At 41.0% G+C, this 12111-nt stretch overlaps 1 pseudogene; it reads left to right on the top strand.

Moving 5' to 3' along the window:
* The first annotated feature begins 9480 nt into the window (after nucleotides 1–9480).
* On the top strand, nucleotides 9481–9579 carry LOC119805649 (annotated as a pseudogene).
* Nucleotides 9580–12111: the final 2532 nt, after the last annotated feature.

Genomic DNA, 12111 nt, shown 5'->3' with positions numbered 1-12111 from the left:
TAATAAATTGGCCAGCAGGTGTCACAGTTGCAGTCATGTGGCCAAGAGACCTTAGCAGCAGTGAACAGTACACATTGCTGACTTGGGTACTGGAAAATATGCTTTGTTTAACAAATTAAGAGCAGTTATTAAGGCAATCAAACAATTCCAAGAGTTGGGGCCCAGGATAAAGAAAAAATCCAAAGTTTTCCATCAGTGCACATTGCGGACTGTGTGCACAGAGGGGATCACAGGCAACAGTGTGTGGGCTGGTGTGTAAAGCACAGAGGAGCAGCATGTGGGTTGCAAGCTGGGGAGCACTGAGCAGCAGCCTACTGCATCTGAGGGCCAGCTAGAACTGCGGGTGGGAGAGTCAGAGCCCAATGTGTCATGCAGCTGCTGGACCAATCCCAAAAGTGTGGACTGCTCCCCATGTTCAGGCACCAGATGATGGCAAAAGATACAAAATAATCCCACACTAGTTCAGAATTACTTATAATAAAAGGTTATTTATTTAAGGGAGACTCACAGATCACTGTCCTAGATCACAGTCCTCTGTACAAATGGGAAACAGGAACAGAGTCTAGAAGCCAGAAGCGAGAGCTGAAAGCAAGAGAGCTAGTGCATGCCTTACAGCTGAATTTATAGTATAAGAGACCATGCCCAAGAGGACTGCTATCTTAAAAGCTATTGGCCAAAGGAGCTCCCACAGCAGGCAAAAGCAATAAGCAGTAAACCAAGAAAATACAGTGATCAAAACTGAGCTCACATTACTAAGATTTTTAGACATTTCACAACTTTTTTCCAAGGCAGGTATTAAAAGCCAGGGCAAATAAAATTCACTTTCCAGGCTTTATACTTCATTTACTCCACCATAATTGGGAACAAATAGGCAATTTAAAGACAGATATTTTGACCCAGGCATAATTGTGCACACTTGTAATCTTACCACTTGGGAGACTAAGGCAGAAGGATTGACATGATTGCTAAGGATATATAGTGAACAGAGAGAGAAAGAGAGAGAGAGAGAGAGAGAGAGAGAGAGAGAGAGAGAGAGAGAGAGAGAGGAGGGATAATATGCAATATTGCAACTAAAGTCAGTGCTAATTTCACTATAATGTTAAGGTGTTGGGCAGGGAGTATAGCTCAGCTGTAAAGCACTTACCTAGCATGCTTAAGTTCTTGAACTCACTCTTCAGTATCAGAAATAAATTAAATTAAAAGATGGGCTAGGGATGTTAACCTGAAATATTCTCCTGATTTCTGTCTTTGCTGTGTTTCATTGTCTCAATTTTCATTTCTTTTTATTTTGAAGGTACTAGATCAAATCCAGGGCCCCATGCATGCTAAGCAACAAGCTCTATGGTGAACTGAATCCTCAGCTTCTCCATTTCTATTTCGAATGTAGTAGAGTTCTTCCACACGCACAAAATTCTTAAGGGTCCTCAGTAAACTCTGAGAGCATAAAAGGGTTCAGGTACTAAACAGAGGAAGAGGAAGCAGCAAGAGCTGAGTGCTACTGAATTAAGGCAAAAGTACCCATTTGGAAAAGAAAGGCACATGCACAACTATGTTTTTTTGTCATTGTTTCTTGTAGTACAGTCCAGACTACTCACATTAACTGTTTTCTATTTCATAAGAAATGACAAAGGTGACCTTGGAGTAGATCATTGAAAGCTTTTGCATGAGCATTTTAGACAGGTAATCTCTTCATCCCTTTTTCTGTAGCAGGACACCACCCTTGTTCCTTCCCAAAGTGTCAAAAGAGAGTATAGGCATTGAGGTAGCCCAAAGACACAACATCTTCATGGCATATAAAACAAGCAGAAGTTTACCCATGTTGGACTGTGTATGGCCTTTATGTGACCCAGAGACTCCATGGTGATTCATTCCTCAATTCAATGAGCTATAATCCCTTAATTTTAAGCTGCCTTGAGATTTAAAACAATGATTTTTAAGATGACCCATTAGAAAACATAGCTATGTTGAAAAAAAGGATATCTTTTAGAATAAAGACAATTTAATTATAACAAAATTGTATTTTTATAGCATTAAACTAAGTGATATTTTTGCTTATTGGGTCTATAAATATATTCATGGAAAAATTATGTCTAAGTTATATGGACTTGGACTTATAATATTTTTATTTGTTTTTTCTGAAAACTCTTTATCATCGAGAGCTTATTTTCCTTAAATTTTGAAATTCAGTGATACTTTATTTCTGTATGTTCTTAATTGTATCTATAAGTCAAGAAAAGACTGAGAACTCCCCATGCCCAAGATACCCTTTACTTCAAGATACTTTGTAATCACATTATTTAATACCCTCCAGAGGGGGGGATGTCATAGCATGCTCAAAGGAGTTAGACTTTACTGGGTCTTTGATACCGAACTGAACACATAGAGAACGTATAGCTTTAGTTCTAAAATTGCAGCCTCACTCAAGGTCAAACAGAAAGGCAAAAATCTTATGAGAGTGAGCAACAAAGCACTGTTGTCTTCTCTGGATATTCAATTCCTAATTGATTGATCTTATGATCTCAACCTGAATGAATACATACACAAGCAAAAAAAATCACAAAATCTCCCATTCTCTGATGTCTCTTGTCAATATAAAAGAAAGAAAAAGAGGGAGGGAGGGGGAGGAAGGGAGGGAGGGAGGGAGGGATGGAAGGGAGGAGGAAGGGAGGGAAGGAAGGAAGGAAGGAAGGAAGGAAGGAAGGAAAAGAAAGAGAGGGAGGGAGGGAGTGGGAGAGAGAAAAGAAAACAAAAGGAAAGAATCAGCATTATACATTAACCCATTTCACCGAACAGTGAATTCCTCAAACAAAATTCTAAGTTATTGTACTGCTTATACAGTTATATAAGTTATTGTACTCTTATACAGCCCGGCAGAGTGTTTAAGAATGTGGGCTGTGGGCCTAGTCTGCCTAGGATGGAGTTCCAGTTCCACTATTTACTAGCTCTGTGATTTGGGGCATGTCACACATCTTTGCTCTAGTAAAATTATACTAATAGGACCTAACTCATGGACTCTTGTGAGGGTTGATATAAGGCTGTGAATGGCAGCCAGTCATCTACTTATAGTCCCAACAACACAGATGACTGAAGGGAAGGAACATTTGGATCTAAGGGTTTGAGGCCAGTGTGTATGACAGAGCAAGACCCCATCTTAAGGAAGCTGGAGAGATGGCTCAGCTTGCTAAGAACTGCTCTTCCGGAGGACAGGGTTCGAGCCCCAGCAAGTACATGGTGGCTCACAGTAACCTGTAATTTCAGTCCCAGGAGATCCTATGCACTCTTCCAGCCTTCACTGACACTGCATGTACATGATGCACTGACATACATGCAGGCAAAACACTCATGTGCATAAAATAATAAAATTTAATAGAAATTAAAGAAATGTTTATTTTAAAAAGACCCCATCTTAAACAAATAAGAACATAAAGAACAGTGGTTTCCATGCCATAGTCCTACTCTTGTATTAATCTTTATTATTAGATTGATACTAATCTTCAAACAGAAGCACCAGCCTACAGATCAACACCTTCAAATGCAGTGGCATTGTCTGATGCTCAGGAAATGCCTTTCTCAGTTAGGAGGTTTCTTTTGACCTTAGTTTCTGAATGAACATTCCAGGGTCTTTCCCCAAGGCATAATACATTATTTTTTTCTATTAACCTTCTTATTAGTTATCAGTTTTTCCTCCTACTTCATTGACCACATAGAGAGCAGCAAGTGTGAATCTCATCAACGTTTAATTCACACCAACCTCCTACTTCAACACCGCCATTCTCAGTCTCTTAAAGTGTCAGAAGAAATGAGTCTCTTTTAGCACAATCCCATGTTCACATGCTAGATCACATACATATCCATTTTCTCAAAGAATATTAACCCAGTATTTGCCTTTGCCTACATCGGATCATTATTCCATTCTGTAGAGAGGAATGAGGCTCACAAACTCAGAATGTTGCAAAAGTCTCCTCCTCCATGTCATATAAGCAAAGCAAAACAAAACAAAACCACCATTGATGAGATAGAAGGGAAAATGGAGGTGCCCACAAGTTGGGGTGGAAAGTTCAATTGTTCAGTTTATGAGTTAGCACCCATGCTGGGGGGGGGGGGTCAATTTTCAGTGATGTAACTACTTTCATGTCTACCTCACTCTTGTGCCTAACTCCTTATCCGTGCTCCTGTGAGTAACCGTTACCCATATCCTGTAGACAACTACTCCCCCACATTCCTGTAACCTGCATCCATGCTCCTGTAAGTAACCCTTCATTCTTTAAATGACCCCTCACCCACATTCCTTTGAGTAACTCCTCAACATTCCTGCAAAGAACCACTCCTCCATTCTCCTGCCAGCAACCCCCAATCCATGATCACTGTAAATGGCCCCTCACCTAGAAGTAACCTTCACCCATCCTTCCATATATGGCGCCTCCAAAAATTCCCTAATTCTGGTACCAAGCTAGTCCTAGGTAGATTCATTTAATTGTCCCATTATCTGTGCCCTGTCTGAGGTGAACATACATTTATTCAGTCATCCATGGGACAATCCAGCTTTTCTGTTTCCATCAACAGCTTCCTTCCTGTGATCATTTTGTCACTGTTATTGTTGTTGTGTTGTGACTAGCCTTGCTTCATTTGGTTTCATAATGGTATTTTCCACTAACGGCCAATGACTTAGTAGTACTTTTTCTCCTACTGCCATGTCTTTCAAGTGTTTATCCACTCCTGTTCTGTTGTTGCTGTTGTTATGTTCTCTTAGAAATTTACAGTCAGCTTAACAAGTTCACAGAATAACAACAACAACAAAAATCAGCTGAGATTTTCCTACGTTTCTGCTTTCATTTGGTTGTTGTGATTTTTTTTAACAAGCCAAAAAATCCCCACTCTAACCAAAAGAAACTTGGGGAGGAAAGGGTTTATCTGGCTCACACTTCCAGTCTACAGGAACTGAAGCAGAGACCATACATGAATGCTACTGGCTCACTTACTAGCTCATGATCAGCTAGCATTCTATATAACAAAGGCCCACCTGCCTGGGGTTGGAACTACCCACAGTGAACTGGGCCCTCTTAAATCAATTGGCAAGCAAGAAAATGCTCCAAAGGCATGCTCACAGACAATTTGATCTAGACAGTTCCTCACCTGAGACTTTCTCTTCCCAGGTGACTCTGAGTTGTGTCAAGTTGAAAATTATACCAGGGCACCATGAGCACACTGAATGTCTACATTGACTTGAGAAGAAATGGTATGATAATATTGAATCTTCCACCATTTAAACAAGGTAGCTTCATTTGTACACTGAAGTCTTCTTTGATGTTGCTACAGTTTACATATATTTCTTCCTCTATAGTTCTTGGGCATCTCTGGTTAGATTTCTGCCTTGGTACCTGATGTTTTTATCCTGTTATCAGTGAGAACAATTTAAAACTTAAGAAAAAATTCTAAGAGCTTGATATCAAAACATAGAAAATTCAACTTTATATGCTGATTTTTAGAGAGAAATTATATATATATATACATATATATATATATATATACAGTGAAGTCACTGCAATTATGAAATATAGACTCTTTAATCATCTGCAATGCATACACAAATGCTTGATTTCCTGTTTGAAACCTGTATATTTTGTCTCATCCCATTGAACAGTATTGAGTAGAAATCTTAACTGACACTAGCCTTGTTTTTTTTCTAAGCCACTATGAAGAAGTCTTAACAGGTTATCATTAATTATCCCCAGCTGTTTCCTGTCTTGTCTTACTCCTCTAGATAAAGTGTGTCTCTTTTCAAGGGTCATCTCTCCCAGGAATATTTCCTTTCCCCCAGCCTGAGTTTCTTTTCTCCATGCATGCATTTTGTTAGGATGTTGCTTATTCATACTAGATTCGAGGGCAGCAGTTCTCAGTCTTCCTAATACTGTGACACTTTAATACAGTTCTTCATGCTATGGTGACCCCCCCCCACCAAAGTAAGACTATTTCATTGCCACTTAATAACTACAATCTTGCTACTGTTATGAACCATATTATAGATATCTGTTATGCAACCCCCAAAGGGATCATGACCCATGGTTTGAGAACCACAGTTCTAGTTACTCACACAAAGCCTAGCACCCAGAAAGGCAACAGAAAAGGGCCGCTGCGTGAGTGACTGAAGTGGCCTGCTGTGGTTGTCATTTTTCCTGGATGTGGTTTTGCTGCAATTGCTCCATCCTCATAGCCAATATTGTCATTAAAAGTTCGAGAGGTTTGAGGAACAAACTGAAAGGAATTCATTGTAAAGTGTTACATACCAGGATGAGACTAGCAGTGCACGAGTGTGTGTGCTATCCCTTCTCCCAGTGGGAAGGCCTATAAATCGTCGCTCTCGTGGATGTTGGGGAGACCATAAGGCTTGCATCTGCCAGCACAGTTTACATGGAAAATACACAAATCACATCCTAGCAGAATCTGTAAAAAGAAAATCATGTGGGGTAACATGGATTTTTGAGTTGGTTTTGTTGTTGTTGTTGTTCTTATCAATGGTCATATCTAATGGCCAAGGATCATTTTGCAAACGTTGACTTCTCCTTCAGTCTAGGTTCCATGACAAACACAGCACGGAGCAGAATCGGCAGTAACATAACAATAGGCGACGTGAATCAGAAAGAGCTAACTTTGGTGATATGAACCATTGTGCCCTGAAGATTTGAAGGTTTACTTTCTATCCCGAGTACAACATGACCTAAATTTGGAGGTCAGCTTCTCGGCCCCTCTGTTGTGCACTATCATAGTATGTAGCTGCTCATGTACAGAGGTTGGAGGAGTACCTCGGTTGTTCTGAACTGTCACTCTTTATATTACCCTTTGAAACAGGTCCCTCTCCTACCCTGGGGAGTCAACAAGCTCCAACAATCCTGTCTCTGCGTCCATTGCTCTTCTAGTTCTGGGGTGACAGGCACATGTGTGACCACATCTGGTTTTTTACACAGGTTCTAGGAATTTTGAGTTTAGGTCCTCGTGCTTATGAATTAGATGTTCTTATCCACTGAGACATCTCCCCCTGCCTCATTTTTAAAATGAGCACTTGCTCTGCAGTAATACATAATATCCCTATATTGAAAAAATGAGGACTCCTTTGCTTTCTAAAATTAATTTCAAAGTGTGTAGTTAAGGCAGAAGCTACCAGTTGTCTACAAAAATATGCACATGCTTATGTTGTCCTTATAGAGTCTCAGTATTCATAGGACAATATTCCTAGAGCCTCAGTATTAACATGGACAATATCCTGGAGCCTCAGTGTTAACAGGGACAGTATCCTAGAGCCTCAGTGTTAACAGGGACAGTATCCTAGAGCCTCAGTGTTAACAGGGACAGTATCCTAGAGGCTCAGTGCTTACAGGAGCAGTATTCCTACCTGATGCTTTGACTTTCCCAGTCTCCCTTGCACAAAACTCTATTGGGTCTAATAAGAAAGAAAACCAGCAGAATGCTTCCAAGTAGAGATTCTGGGAAATTGTTTTTCTGACAAGGGGGACAGGCTTCTGCTTCATGTCATTTGCCTTGTGTGCTCCCTAATTATTCTTGGGCATGTCTGGAGGCTCAGCAGCCACCTTGCATTCATGAAATAGTCAGCTGTTACAGATGGAGGGTAGGGCACTAGAAGACATCTTGAAATAATTTCTTCAAAGAAACACCAGATGTAGGCTAACTACTTCTGGACTTTTGTTACCAGAAAAAATAAGACCCATAAATGCCTCCTGTGTCAAACCCACTCTTTTAAGAGTTTTCTACCATATGGTAGCAAAAATATTTAGCTGATACAGGAAATGTTCACTAGTCAAGATTTTCCAACATCAGTAGGCATGGCTTTTTCAAACTGACAGCTCTTCACTGAGAAGAGCTGGTGCCTTGCAGTATGCTAGGCATCCTCCCTACTAGGGCACAATAGCAACCCCTCCAGCTGTATATTCACGTCCTAGCACTATATTAGAGCCATGAGAGAATCAACGCATTAAGAGCAAGGTTTCTGGGGCTGGCCATGGTGGCATAGACCTTTAATCCCAGCACTTGGGAGGCAGAGACAGGTGGATCTCTGAGATTGAGGTCAGCCTGGTCTACAGAGTGAGTTTGAGGATTGCCAGTGTTGTTACACAGAAAATATCAGTTTTGAAATAAAAACCGAACAAACAAAGTTTGTTTCAGATCACATCTTTTTTCAGTTTGTAGATTCATTTTCCCATGACCTTGGCCTATGGTAAGACAACATAACATGGTAAAGTTATTGGGAGAGAAAAACTACTCACTCCACAGGCAAAAGCAAAAGGAGTCTAGTGACCCACAGTGTACTTCAAGAACACAACTTCCAAGGTCCAAAGTCTTCTCATTAGTCCCTCCCTATACCTCAGATTCTGCCACTTGTCAAGAGCAGCGCTCTTGGGATGAGTCCTTGACATTTGGGCCTTTTGGAAATAGTCAAGATCTTGTTTCTGGGATATTGCTCAATGTCCCCTGAGTAATATTGCTGTAAACCACTCTGAACCAACTTCAAGTGTTATTATATGATAACAGAAGCCCCCCCTTTACTTCTCAAGGCCTGGTCTTCGTTTGAGTCTAAAGGGGATAATATGGATGGAGGAGAAAAGACCTGAGACCAAGCTTAAAGTGTGAGTGACTCAGCACTTTGATATATGAGATGCTTAAAGAAAACCGAATGATTAATACATAACATCCTGCCTCACACAAGAACACTTCATTTACATCTTCCAGACACTTCACAGAATTTGCATCATTTATGGCACTTCTGTGTCCAGTGAAGGTGGTGTTTTTTGAATAGGAAAGAAATCTTCCCCAGATGTCCTCAAATAACGCCACTGATGACATTCTTCTAAGACCGGTGATGCTCCAGGCAGGGGCCCGTTCTATTTTCTGTGCCGTGATAAAATGCCCCTGGCCAAAATGCAGTGTAGAATGAGGAGAGGAGACCCTTTCCCCTTGGCATACTATTCTGATGTAAGTCCATTGGGGCAGGTAGCTGAGCAGAGCTAGTCACAGCACAGCCACAGTCAAGAGAATAAGCTCATCTTTGCTCGCTGCTTCGTGGTCAGCTACCTTTCTCTACTCTCACACAGTTCAGGGCCCAGTCCAGGAAAAGATACTGCCAGTCAGTGTGGGTCTTCTCTTGTCAATTAACGATCAAGACAAATACCCATAGGCATGCCCACAGGCCAACCTGATCTAGACAACTCCTAGGACTCTCTTCCCAGGTGACATAAGGTTGTGTCGAGGTAACAGTTAATAGTAGCCAGCAGGGGGCCATTTTGTGGATGTGTAAGCAGGGAATCTCATATTTTTCAGCTGTCTTCCCTCCACTCCCCCCTCAACAGAGAGAGGTAGGGTAGAGCATGTTTCTTTATCCTATAGCTGGTGAATGCCCTTAGCATCCATTTATAGTGCCCAAAAGAGAATTCAAAGAAATGAGGTTAGCACACTGCTTAAAATGGATTTGGACACTCCCCTTGACAAAGATGGAAGAGGTCCTCAGGCCTAACAATACACATACAGTTAAGGCATTCCCACCTCCTTTGTACCATCTCACCAACATGTTTCAACTGACTTCCGTGTCCGCCACGCAAGGCTCATTCTCAGGCTCCTCCTATCCTCTGGTTCCCTGCATCTCCACCTGCAGATTCCTCTCCCAGATCCTAATTTATTCTGCTAATCGTGGTGTACCACAATGTGCTCCAACCAACATAACTCCTGAGAAGGTTGGACCAATCTCAGACCAGGCAATACTTCTCCTGGCATACCTCAACCTATCAAGGTGCCATGGAGGATAAAGAGAGGCCACCCCTTTACTCATAACCACCCTGGACCAATTCTCCAGTTCTTATCACTCATCTCCCAGAAAAGGGGGCTCACCCACCTGGCCTCTGCTGTGCTTTTACTTCCAAGAGGACCAGATCGGCTGGACAAGACCCAGTGCCATTTCTTTGTTCAAGTGTCTGTAGCATCCTGGAGTCAGAGCCCAGCAAGACTTTGAAACAGTCCAACCAGTGCCCCTTCCTTAGTTTATTGGCCCATTTGCACACCAGGCTCCCTTACCAGAGGCCCTGCAGCACAATTATACAGGAGAGGTGGCCATGTAACCTCTATACCCATTCCATACTGGGAAATCCAAGGGCAGGCCCTGACAACATTAGGGTCAAAGCAGACAGCTCGAGAACAGCCCTTGGACCTCTCCCCAGAGCAGTTAGATTTGTACTTTGTATGAATTTTTTTTGTAACTGGGTCTTCCTATGTAGGCCAGACTTGCACATAATCCTCCTGCCTCAGCCTCTAAAGTACTAGGATGACAGATCTACAACAGCACACTCAACTTGCTCATAAATGTATAAGCCAAAATATATTCCTTGCCTTCCTGAGGCTTCCATCCTCCTGGATAGACAATAATAATATAAATTGGGGCAATCAGGTAGTGGAATACATGAAAGCAGAAGTGAGAACCATCTGGAGAAAGAAGGAAACCAGCCAAAAGGACACACATTATGTATGAAAAGGCCACAGTGGAACCTATTAATTTGTGTGCTACTTTAAAAATATTAATTAAAAGTAAGAGTAAGTTATATGAGTTGAAAGTTGATTCAGTCCATTGCATTTGATACTGAGTAATGTTCATTGGCAAGGTTGGAGAGCTAGCTCAGTTGGTAAGTTGTTTCTCATGCAAGCATGACAATCTGACTTTTATCCATGTTAAAAAAATAGATAGAGTGTAATATGCTTATTATCCCTGGGATAATAATAAGTGCTTATTAGCACTGGGGAGGTGAAGCCAGAAGGGTCTCCAGGGCTCAGTGGCCAGTTAGTCTTACCAAGTTAGTGAACTCTAGGCCAAAAGAGAGACCCTAAGGAATAATGTTGAAAGTTGGCCTCTAGCCACACATGCGTACACACATGCGTACAAGCATGTACCTGTATGCACCTACATATATGCATATAAGTACACACAAAAAATCATTCAAGTACTAGATAGCGATACAACCACAAAGGAAAAGGATAGAATTTACCCATTACTTGTGTGGATTATGAGTCACCTAGATTTGAGTCCTTTCTCCAGTCAGGTGGTAATTTTGAAGTTCAGAAAAGCTTCCTTAACACAGTTGCAGTCTTTTGTTCTTTAGTTCATTGATGTATTGCATTATATTCATTGATTTACATATGTTGAACCATCTCTAGGATGAAGCTGACTTGATCTTCATGATGTGCTCTTTACTTCAGCTTGCAAGTGTTGAACTGAGAATTTTGTCTAATTCCTCAGGGACATGTAGAAGGAAAACAGACCCTTAACTCTCACCCTGCAGAAAACTCAATGTCAAATGGACCAGAGACCTCAGCATTAGGCCTGGAACCCCAAAACGGATAGAGGAGACACAGGATATGCTTAAACTTGTACAAATAATAAAGGACTTTCTGAACAGAGAGGGCTCCAGTAACACAGGCGTTAAGATCAGCAGTTAACAAATGGGGCCTCGTGAAACTAAAATGTTTCTGAACACCAAAGGGCACTATCATTTAAGTAAAGAGGAAGCCTGCAAAATTGAGGAAGGTATTTACCAGCTATATATCTGGCAGATGGTTGGTGTTTAGAATATACAAAGAACCAAAGCAACAACAAAAATAAACATCAAGAAAACAAGCAAAAAGTCCTCAAAAGATGAAATGCAGATGTTTCAGAAATATTTTCTAAAGTAGTCAACATCCTTAGTCATTATTCAATTAAATTTTCATTCAATTTAATGCAAATTAGAACTACTTTGAGATGTTATCTTACCATAGTCGGAATGGCTAATATAAAAAAAAAAACCCACAAACGATGACAAACGCTGGCAAAGACATAGGGAAATAAGACTATGGAAATCAGTGTGGAGGTTCCTCAAAGCGTCAGAAATAGATTTATTACATGATCCAGCTATTCTACTCCCAGTTATATTCCCCAGAGACTCTCTATCCTACTACAGAGACACTTGCTCATCCATGTTCATGACTATTCCCAGGGAATGGAAACAGCCTAGATATCCACTAACTGATGAGTAGATAATGAAAATGCAGTACAAATACACAACATAATATTATTCAGCCTTA

This window comes from Arvicola amphibius, chromosome X, assembly GCF_903992535.2.
Source record: "Arvicola amphibius chromosome X, mArvAmp1.2, whole genome shotgun sequence".
Taxonomy (NCBI): Eukaryota; Metazoa; Chordata; class Mammalia; order Rodentia; family Cricetidae; genus Arvicola; species Arvicola amphibius.
Note: the sequence above shows the minus strand (reverse complement) of the source record. Positions and strands in the feature narration are given on the sequence as shown.